General features: G+C 37.6%; 1 protein-coding gene across 1 annotated transcript in view; it reads left to right on the top strand.

Moving 5' to 3' along the window:
- Window positions 1–9,179: 9,179 nt before the first annotated feature.
- The window catches only part of LOC150108524 (cAMP-dependent protein kinase catalytic subunit alpha-like), a 202,834-nt gene continuing 200,638 nt past the window's right edge, over window positions 9,180–11,375 (top strand). The window contains exon 1 of the mRNA XM_090415947.1: window positions 9,180–9,225. The gene's annotated coding sequence lies outside the window, so the exon portion shown is untranslated. The remainder of the gene's footprint in view (window positions 9,226–11,375) is intronic.

The following is an 11,375-nucleotide window of genomic DNA, read 5'->3' as shown; positions in this document are numbered from 1 at the left end:
ATAATAATAATAATAAAATTCCATGATTCATTTTGAAAACTGGTTTTATATGTTTCTTCCTTTCTCTATTATTTCAGCTATAATGATATTAAATAAGAGTGATGATGTTGGATACCTGGACAGATCCCACAGTTTATTCATTTCCATTCTAACTTTTTCATTGATTTTTACAGCTATTTCGTTGTTTGATACATATTAGTTATTGCTGTGAGTAACTGATTTGCAATGTTTGTCTTCTTATGATCCGAGCACCTTAAGACTTTGTTAAAGGCTCTCATGTAATTTACAAATGCTGTGTGTATGGCTGTGTCGAATTCATTGCTTGAGGATTTTTAATGTAGATGACGAGTCAATACATGATCGTCCTTTTCGGAAACCAGATCATTCTTCAAAAATTTATTTTGTTCTTACACCATCTACTAATAATTGTCTGGACACTTCAGCAATTTACAATTGATACCAGCAGGTGAACCCTTTGAGGGAGACTTTCCACCAATCTACGACAGACATCAGGTGGAATTTGTCTCCATTCCTCCATCAAAGCAGCATTTGTTAGAGCACCGAGTTCAGCAAAAGATCTAGAATGTGCTGCTCTGTACCTTAATCGCTGCTCCAGTTCGTCCCACAGGTGTTCGATGGGTGGAGGTCAGGACTATGCGCTGAAAAGGGCAGTCGTTTAACACACATCTCTTAATATCATTCCATAATAACACCTGCAGCTTTGTGGAATGGGATATTGTAGTGTTGAGTGTAACACAGATCCGTAAAAACTCTGTGTAGGCGATACCTGATTATCCAGAATATCAAGGTACTGGCTATCTTCATGAAACCACGAACAACGGCCTGGTGGTCCCACTCCAAACCAGCTGAATGCACCCCACACCATTACTCCTCCACCACCAAACTTTACTGTGCATACAACATGCTGTGGTAACAAGCGTTCACCAGGCTGCCTCCACACCCACACCTTGTCATCAGACTGGAATCAAGGTTTCACCTGTTTCCAGTCTGATGGCAAGGTGATTGATACATGATTCGCTCCAGATTATCGTTTTCCACTAGTCATTTGTCCAGCTAACATGCTCTGCACAGGCCAGATGAGCCGCCTTGTTCGTTGCTTGGATGCCGCTGCTCTTCCGTGGAAACCCAGTAAATGGAGTTCTTTTCGTACAGTATTAATGCTCACCATGGTGATACTGGCTCTGGAACTCATTGTGTACAGTCTGTGCGCCTGTAGCCGTTTTTTGTGTGCCACCCATTTTTAACAGCCTCATGTTCCTGTCATTCGGCGTCTGCTCTGGGTGTTTTCCTGCACTAGTGTTTCCAAAAACATCTCCATTTGTTGATCACATTGCCAACAGTTAATTTTGGATGCTCCACTTGAGTGGGAATGGCACGTATGGACCCACCACCAATGCGACAGCCCACGATGATGCCTCTGTCGAAATCGCTGAGTGCACGTCGTATTGCCATACCAGCTGTGTTCAACTGCTACGATAAAATACTGCTTCGTACATCGGTTTGTGTGTTATTAACAAATATGGAATGTTCTATAACTTCAAATAACAGGAGTGTCTGGACAGTTATTGGGTTTTATTGTGTTTTTTTAGCTCAGAGTAATATAGTATATTAGTGTAGATTTTCGTGTTTTTAGGATATTTAGTATCTTTATAACATTTTTATTGTGATATTGTCGGCATGGTTACCAAAGCGACGAACGATGGCCCGCGATTTGAATTTGTGAATATTCATTGCACTGTATGTGAAATGTAATCGTCGAGAAAATTAAAGAATATGTGGAAGGAAATTGAAACTGGAGAAAGAATATTAATTAAGTGTATTAAAAGTGAATTTCTGGTAGGTGACGAGAACGCAACAAATACCGACAATAAGATGGAAAATGATGGATGTTAATGTCAAACGTGCGGCCGAGGAAATATAGGAGAACGAAATGGATATTAATAAAGAACTAACGCGCTTAAATGTTTTCCTTCCTAGGACAAAGTGCGAAATTGAAAAATTGCAGAAGCCAAGAGTTAAGAAAGGCTGAAAAAAGAAGGAAGCAGGTGATCCGAAGGAATAACAAAGAACGACCGAACAAACAAGAAAAACAAGTTAAGGAGAAAATTATGTATGGAGACTTAATGATCAGTCGAGTACTTAACGAAAGTGTGACAAAATCGTGTTTTCAGGGTGCAAAATTTCAAGACATTAGCCACGCCATCCGGATGCAAAAAGGAAAGTCGAAGGAAATGATTGTCTTGGTTGGTACAAAAGATTTGATAGGCGAGAAGTATCTTATGATGGAGGACGGAGTTGTTAGAAGAGGCAAAACTGAAATGCAAGAAGGTGAAGATTGTAAACCTCCTACCACGCTGTGACGGAAGTGAACTGACGAGGAGGAGGAGGGCATTGATAGTGAATGAGTCTATATGCAGATTGTACAAAAGGAATTGTGTAGAATTTGTGGTCTCTGTTTACCTAAAGAAGGATGTATACAATGCTAATGGACTGCATTTAAATGTTTTTGGTGTTAGGTGTCTTGAGAGAGCTTTGTTCACCGAGTATGAAGTTCATATTCAGGGAAGCTTAAACAATTAGGGTGGAGCAAGTGAGTTTATGTGAGGACACCCGTGAAGTGAGTGTGAGAATGACCAAATGAGGAATCTAGTCTCTCAAGCAAAATATTGAATAGTGTAGTGAATTCAGAAAGTAAAGGTGGGTGTGGGATTAAAGGGATGCTGACGTTTCTTTATACTAATGCCAGAAGTATCAGAAACAAGAAGGATGAGTTTTTGGCAGTGGTTAGTGCAACCACGCCAAAAGTTATAAACATTAGTGAAACTTGGCTAACAGCAGATGATGTAGTTACAAGGACTGAATGTGCAAGGTTTAGTATTTTCAGGGAAGATAGACAAGATAGGATGGGGAAGGAGAACACTGCTGCTGATGATAGCAGGTGAATTGCAACCAAAAAGAATAGGAGACAGACGGAAGGGTGGCTGTTCATTTGAAGTAATGTGGTATGAGATTAAGGTCAGTATGACAAAATGCACAGTTGGTTGTTGGTATTGGTCAGGGAGTACCACACATGATCTGGAAGTCATACATCACCAAATTAGTGTAATGAGAACAGGTCAGGTGATTATTATGGGGGACTTCGCCAATGGAGATATAAACTGGAAGGAAGGAAGATCACATGACAGGAAAGAAATAGAATTTTATACACTTGCTGAAAGATAATGACTTAAGGTAGCATGTGATTGAGGGAACAATGGGTGGGAGAGTATTGGACCTGGTCATAGGATCAGAAGCGCTATCCATAACAAAGGTAACAACATTGCCTCCAATTGGTGAACATGTGATCTTGTCTTGGGAGATTGTAAAACACGAGGAATATTCAATCAAGGAGGGGGGTATTTGTGGAACTACAAGGTAAGTCAGTGATTATGACATGCTTAGGAAGAAGCTTAAATCTGTATCATGGCATAAAACACTGAAGAGTAAGGATGTTATTAATGCATGTGATATGGTTAAGGATTATCTAGAGGAAGCGATATTAAATTGTATACTTTGGGTAAAGAGCCTGTGTAGCTCAGTAGAAGTGGCGTTTGCACTCTACAGCGCTTGACCGCACGAAGAAAGGATGGTGGTTCAAATCTAGTCGCCGACGAGAGGAAATTTTTCTAAGCATTTTTTCGGCCGGTTCCCGAGTTAGTCGATCTCTGGCATGGGCTAGCGGGTTTTTTCTCCCGGAAATTCGGGTTTTTCGTCCCGTAAACTCAAGAAAATCGACCGTAGAACCCACACTATTTTCAGACATTAAAAATATTGTGTTAGGGTTAGAGACCACGAGATGGAGGCACTAGCTTGCCGCCTTCTTCACTGCGTACCAATGAATCATTGATAGCCTTGGACTAGCTATCTCTCTGATTGGCTACCAGTGGAGATTGAACTGTCCACTCGGTCTCCAAAAGTTAGATAGGTTAAACGTCCCCGCCTGCTCCCTATACGGGAACAACATAGGCGTTAGCTGATTTGATTACTTTGGATAAGAAGAGTAAATCGGGTAGGAGTTAAATGGACGAGAAATATCATTAAGCACGAGCTGCAGAAGAAAATGCTCTGGAGGGTATATAAAGAGAAAGGTGACCAGAAAACTCAGCAAACACCTACGGCAAGAAAGGTGACCAGCATGGCACTCAAGGCAAAATCGGATTATGAGAAGAATCTAGCTGAGCAGTCCAACGGAAATCCCTAAGGGTTCTTTCGTTATGTGGCAAGTAAGAGAAATAATGACGATGGAATATTGAGCATAATGAGTGATGATGGTCACGAGGAGACAGAAGCAAATAAAATAGTTGAGTTCCTGAGTGACCATTTTGCAAAGATATATCATCCTAGTTAGGTAACTGCTTTAACCTATGTGACAGACACTAATGTGGGAACAGAGGTGGATGAATTGGAGGTTCTTAGGATATTGCAGAATCTCAATGTAAATACAGCTGTGGGATTAGATGGCATATCAGCTAGGGTTATCGAGATTGTGCAAGGAAACTGGCAATACTTTTGACTTGTCCATTTAATTTAAGTCTCAGGCTTGGTAGATTGGCAAGGAAGTGGAACGAATGCAAAATAAATCCTTTGCATAAGGAGGTTCTAAGACTACCAATCAGCATCTCATGCGTGGTGGTAAAGATATTAGAAAAATTGGTAAAAAAGAGAATTCAAGAATGGGTGGATAAAAATATGATAGTGTATGACGAGCAGCATGACTTTGTGAAGGGTCGGCCTTGCCTTAGAAATTTAGTCTGTTTTTAGAATAGAGTAACAGCTGAGTTCGATAAAGGAAATAAATGGCTATATGATGATTTTTCTGGATTTTGCAAAGACATTTGACTGAATATTACATAGAACTCTGTAATGCAAATTAGAACAAATAAATGGGATGAATATGATATTGGTTATGTAAATAAGAAGATATGAAAAAGTGGTATATGGAGGAGCAGAATGAAGGTGAAAATATGTGACTAGTGGTGTGCCACAAGGTTCAATGCTGGGACCATTGCTGTTTAATTTGTTCATAAATGATAAAGGAAATAACCTGAAAGGAAATATGCAGTTGTTTGCTGATGATGCGAAATTAGGTAGAGTATTAGTTAATCAAGGCGATGTGGAGAGTTTGCAGGATGATTTAAATTGGCTGTCAGTATGGGCAAAAGATAATGAGTGTCTGTTTAATGTGGAGAAATATCAAGTTCTGCATTTTGCGAAAAATAGATTACAAGGTGTATCACATTGATGTCACTGTACAGAAATAGATAATGCTAGAGATTTAGGGATGGTGATAGAGAGAGAGTTAAAGTTTAGAGGATATATTTCTAAGGTAGTCAATAAATTACTTGGCTATTGAAGAACACGTTAACAAGTAGCGATAAGGAAGTTGTTATTCCTCTTTATAAGGCCTTGATATTCTAACATCTGGATTACTGTGCTCAAGTCTGGTCCCCTGGATTTCTTGGGGATGAGAAAGCGATGGAGAGGATTCAGAGGCAAGTGACCAAGATGGAGAATAGCCTGTGGAATGTTCCCTATGAGGATAGATTAATGGTGTGTAGATTACAAAAGTTGGTTGACAGGAGAAAAAAGATTGGGATATGATAGAAACATTTACGTTACGTAAAGGGTTTTATAAGATTGATACAGAGGAAATGTCTCAGCACTTGACTAGAGGGACCAGAACAAGGCGTCATCGCTTTAAGTTGAATAGAGATGTGGTTAGTAGAGGGTGTGAGGACTAGATTTTTTGTTGGAGAGTTGTGAGTGAGTGGAATGGGTTGCCAGAATCTGTTGAGAGAGTGCTTTGTTAATTGGTTCAAGGAGAGGTATGGTAGATTGTCTTCCGCGATGAGTCTTCGGACTTCATGGAGGTTCCCGTATGATGAAGATGATGATGATAATAGTGTATGATTTAAGATTTCAACTTAATATTTGTGTATATATCTTATAACCAATATTTAAAAGACTTGTTACTCTATAGTTTTCACAGGTGCACTTATCGCCTTAATTGACAACACGACGTTTCATCCTAATTGACAGGATTTCTTCAGGTGTAAATCAGGGGCGAATATTCCAGGTGTGCTAAGTGTGCGGTGCTCATCCACCGAATAGCAATATCATGGATATTATATTTCTCAATTTATTCCCGTTAATGACTCTCCTAATTGTTCCCTGGCTTCTCGCGATTCCAAAAATTAAGCACAATATACTAATGCTTCATTGCCCTCACCTCTTCATGAGGGCAATGAAGCATTAGTGCTTCATGAAGAGGACACTTTTCCAAGTGTAAACATTACATCATATTAGCGTTAATAGCCCTGGTGTGCTTTCAAAATACGTACAACTTTGAGCCCTTTGAAAAGATGTAAAGAGGACTCAGCATGTCAAATTCTTAGCGTTCTAGTGGTTTTAAGGCGAGGAGGGTGAGCTCAGAGATAATAACACTTAGCAGCTGTGATTGGTTATTGTGTTAACCAATCCAATTCAACGTTGTCATTTGTAATGAGTTGCTGTTTTTGTTTTCTGAGTTTGATCTGTTTTGCGTGAGTGAAGTGTGAACTAACGTGGTAGGTAAGTTATATTTATATATAATATAGGCAAGTTTTTAATATATAATTTTCCCCATGTTTATAATGGGAAACAGTGTTGACGATCTACTGAATGTCCCGTTTTCTGCCAGAACTTTTGTGGATTGTATGACTGTACTCGAAGGTACTAAGCATCGTCCTCCTCCTCCTCTTCCAAATTTAAGAGTATGCACAAAGATGCAAAACTGAGTGTATGAGACACCTTTATTTCACAATACAGTACAATAGAATGGTTAACCGGATGTGAAGTACGGTCAAGACTTTTTTTGTTGGCTTTGTTTATTATTCTCCAGATAGAAAGGCGTTTGGAATAAGCATGGATATTCTGACATTAACCACTTGACAGCAGCAGTGCAAAAACATGAGCGATCCCAATCACATGTTCAATCATTTTTAAATGTCAAGATGTTTGGGAAAAAAAAATTGACACTCTCATTGACAAACAAAGAAAAATTGAAGTTATCCGTCATAATGAACAGGTAAAGAGACATTTTAAAAAGATTAATTGATGCTGTATGCTATTCGGCTAAGCAAGGGCTTCCTTTCAGAGGTTATGATGAGTCTAAAGAGTCAGCTAATCGAGGAAATTATATTGACTTTTTGAGTGTGTTTCGTGAGTCTGATCCTGTTTTAGAGTCATTTAAAGGATTCGACTGTATTTCAAGGAAGTTCTTCCACAGTACAAATTGATATTATTATTGCTGTATCTGATGTGGTTAAAGATGCTATAAAAAAAAGAAAAGAAAGAAATTGCTACCGCTACATTTGTGACCATTATTCTCCATGAAACATCTGATGTCATGTCAAAATCGCAACTATCAATTGTTTTCTGTTTTGTCAATAATTGGCAAATACACGAAAGGTTCATCGGATTGTAGACGTAAATCATGATAGAACGTCTAGTGGTCTTTTTAAACATGTCATAAAAGAGTTGAGGAATTTAATATCAAGGACAAGTTATTCGGACAAAAGTAGGATGGTGCGTGCATGTGTAATGCAATGAGTGGCTATATTAATGGCTTACAGAGGAAAGTTATCGAGGCATATCCTTTAGCAATATTTACACATTGCTATGCTCATGTTTTGAATTTAGTTCTGAAGCAAAGCATCTCGAATATCAAGGAATGTAGATTGTTTTTCCATACTATCAGTGCATTGGCGGCATATTTTTTCTAAATCATCGAAAAATTAAATGCTTTGTAAGATTTTGTCGCTAAACAGTTACCCCCCGTCACACCAACCAGATGGAACTTTACTTCCCGTTTAACAGGCACACTAAAATGTCACAGAAATCAACTCAGGTGAATTTTTTGAACACATAGTGGATAATTCTGGGGAATTGGACGTAGATGCTGTAATCAAAGCTCGTGGTTTTTTTGCAAGATTTTCAAACAATTTTGTTGCTAGAATTTTTTTCTGTTTTATTTGGCTATACTGAATAATATACTGCAAACTTCATAATATAATATGTCATACTCTTCTAGAAAAAAGTGCATGACACTATGAAGCAACTTAAGAATGACAGGGTACATGACTTTGATGATATTTGGGTTTCTGCATCAAAGGAGAAGCATGCAGTTGATGAGTTGAGACCTAAGAGACGAAAAGAACCAAAAGAGACGGAGAAGAGTGTGCCTTCGATTATGCCAGGAAATAGTCGACTGTTTGTGCCTGGAGATGGAAGAAAGATACTCTTCACTTTCGAAACTTGAATTTTTTCAACCCCTTTGTAGTGAAAGATATAGTCAGTATGCGAAGACGTTTCCTGATGGTATTTTAGAAAACTTAAAGTATTTCTATGGCTTAGTTGTTGACTACATTAGCTTGAAAAATGAACTGAAAGTACTATTTTCTTCTGCAGAATTTGCCAAGAAACCACTGCATCACCTATTAAAATTCATGCAAGAAAATCAACTTCAGGTCGCATTCAAGAAAATTTATAAGTTAGCAGAACTTATCATGTCGATTCAGAGCGCTACTGCTACAGCCGAGCGTTCTTTTTCAGCTATAGAGGACAAACACAGGAAAGGCTATGCCGTCTAAACTTAATCGCTATTGAAAACATTGATGATGGGACTGAAGGGAAAACCTTCATTTTATGATGATGTGCTAACAAAATTCCTAAAGAAAAACAGAAGGTTGGAACTTGTATAAATAAAGTAAGTAAAACGAGTTATTTCAGCCTTTCAGTCGGAAAAATGATAATTTTCTAAGTGATTACTTGGGAAATTTCCGATTTCTGTCTGAATTATATATGACTAAAGGGCCGCCGAGAGAAATTTTCGGGCCCGTGACAAGTCTGTGGTCCGGGCCCCACTTAAAAAAGTGTATCACTTTTGTTTATTAAAAAAAGTCATATAAAACATTAAACATTTATTTAAAAAAAGTGTACAATAAATTCAAAATTCGATACATTACATACCATACAAAATACAAACATTAAATAAAAGATAATTTTTAAATTTTTATTGTTTATTATTAAATTTTTATTATTTAAATTATTCTTTATCTTCAAGGTATAAATTGTCCCTAGTGCTTATTTCAGTGGTCACTTCAGAGTTAGCTGCTGCAGGTCCAGGTGAAGAAGATTTTTTATTACTTTTGTCAGCAGTTAAACTATTAGCACATTGTTTACTTGAAATTTCAATATCTTGGTGTTCTGTCTTCCAATATTTCAGTAGTAAATGCTTGTTTTTTTAAATCTTCTTTTGCCTTCTCACGATCCGTTTTCTCCTTTCGTTTTTGATTTCCAGATTTATGATGATACATTTCTGTTGGTCAAGTGTAGCTCAGTGGATGTGGCGTTTGCACACCACCGCGCTAGGCCGCACGAAGGAAGTCTTGGTTTCGAGTCTAGTCGGCGACTAGAGGAAATTTTTCTAAGCCTTTTTTCGACCGGTTCCCGAGTTAGTCGATCTCTGGCACGGGCAAGCAGGTTTTTCGTCCTGTAAACTCAAGAAAATCGACCGTAGAACCCACATTATTTCAGACATTAAATATATTGTGTTAGGGTTAGAGACCACGAGATGGCGGCACATTTGAGCCGTCTCTCTTCACTGCGTACCGCTTAATTAGTGATAGCCTTGGGCCATCTGTCTCTGATTGGGTACCAGTGGAGACTGAACTGCCCACTCAGTCTCCAAAAGTTAGATAGGGCTAAATGGCCTCGCCTACTCCCGTATATACGGGAATAAAAAGGCGTTAGCTGATTTTTTTTTTTTTATATAATTTTAATAATTAAAAAATCAAATTAATAAGAATACTTACTTTAATTTTTTAGTGCACGGCCTACAATATATACAGTTGCATACTTTACAAACAATCACAAAATCTTCGTCTATCAAAATACTAACAAGAATGAAGTGTTCTGGCAGGGCACATTACTGTGAATGCAATTACTAGCTAGTGCTAGTGCATCCGACTGCAACAACCTTGCACAAACATCACCCGCTATAACTACTGCGATTCGCGTCGAGAGAATCATTATCTTCCGGACACTCACGGTGAGCAAAAGAGCGTAGCCGTCTGTCTAAAATAAAACACAGTATCATTCTCAATATGCCATTATCCTTTATCATTGTTATATTATTATGAGAATTAAAACCATGCATTATAAAGACAGTTGTGTGACACGGCGGGGCCCGAAGGTCGGGCCCTTTTCGATGCTGGGCCCGTGACAAAAGTCTCAGATGTCACCCTCCCCCCTCTCGCTGGCCCTGTATGGCTGTATTAAGAATTGTATTAAAATTCAAATTATACGTGTCTCACTCTGGTATTTGCCATTGATAATCTAACCTCACCAGCACTGGCCCGAGCAAATTTTTGAGTGTGGGATTTTTTTTTCCCACCCTTTGGTCGAAATTGTATGTGTATATATAAAAATTATATATATATAGTGAGGGAATAAATAATAAATAAATAAATTAAATATTTTTGTTTATTATATAATGAGAGTACATAATTTTAACATAATTTATAAATATTACATAAATCACATTAAATATGACAAAACAAATATGAAAACATCAAAATTGAGAATTAACAATTTTAATTTCAGTAGACTCTCGACTATCTGGCCTAATGTGGCAGAAGGGCCACATCATTTCAGCAATAAATCTATTGCTGAAATATCTTTTTTGATCACCATCAGACAGAAAAATTTCTAAGTCGAAACAAGCTTTTTTTACTGCATCAAATTTTAAGTTACCAATGTTAAAGAGAAACCCAAAAATTGATTCATATTTATATAGCTGTTCAAATCTCTCAGTAATTGATGTTATTGCTGAATCAAGAATTACATTAAAAAATTAATTTGAAACTGTTACTCAAAATTAGTAACTGATTCGTTGGGACATTCATAATCGAATTGAGTTTTTACATGTCAAGTTCGTGTGCTGTCGTTAGTTGAGAAATCAGCATTTAACCCAATATTTAGAGCAAAGTTATGGGCATGGTGCTTAACTTTCAAAAAATTATTTTCGCTTTTGTATGATGTCAAGAATTTTTTCGTCACATCTAATGATTTCAAGGCGTCCATAATATAGCAAGAGATATTTTGCAATTGTTTGCTAGATGCATTGACTTCACATAGAATGTCATGCCAAACAAATGTGCCAAATATAAACTTAAAAGAATTATTTTTTTTTGCTAACGAACTAGCTTCCAATTTTGTTTTAATGCCTTCTTGCCCAATTAAGCTGTCATCTTCTGTGATGAAAATTAAAGCTG

This window comes from Typopeltis vanoorti, chromosome 3 (genome assembly GCF_054136105.1).
Source record: "Typopeltis vanoorti isolate ZY-2024b chromosome 3, IOZ_Tvanoo_1.0, whole genome shotgun sequence".
Classification (NCBI taxonomy): domain Eukaryota; kingdom Metazoa; phylum Arthropoda; class Arachnida; order Uropygi; family Thelyphonidae; genus Typopeltis; species Typopeltis vanoorti.
This window is presented reverse-complemented; position numbering and strand designations above follow the sequence as displayed.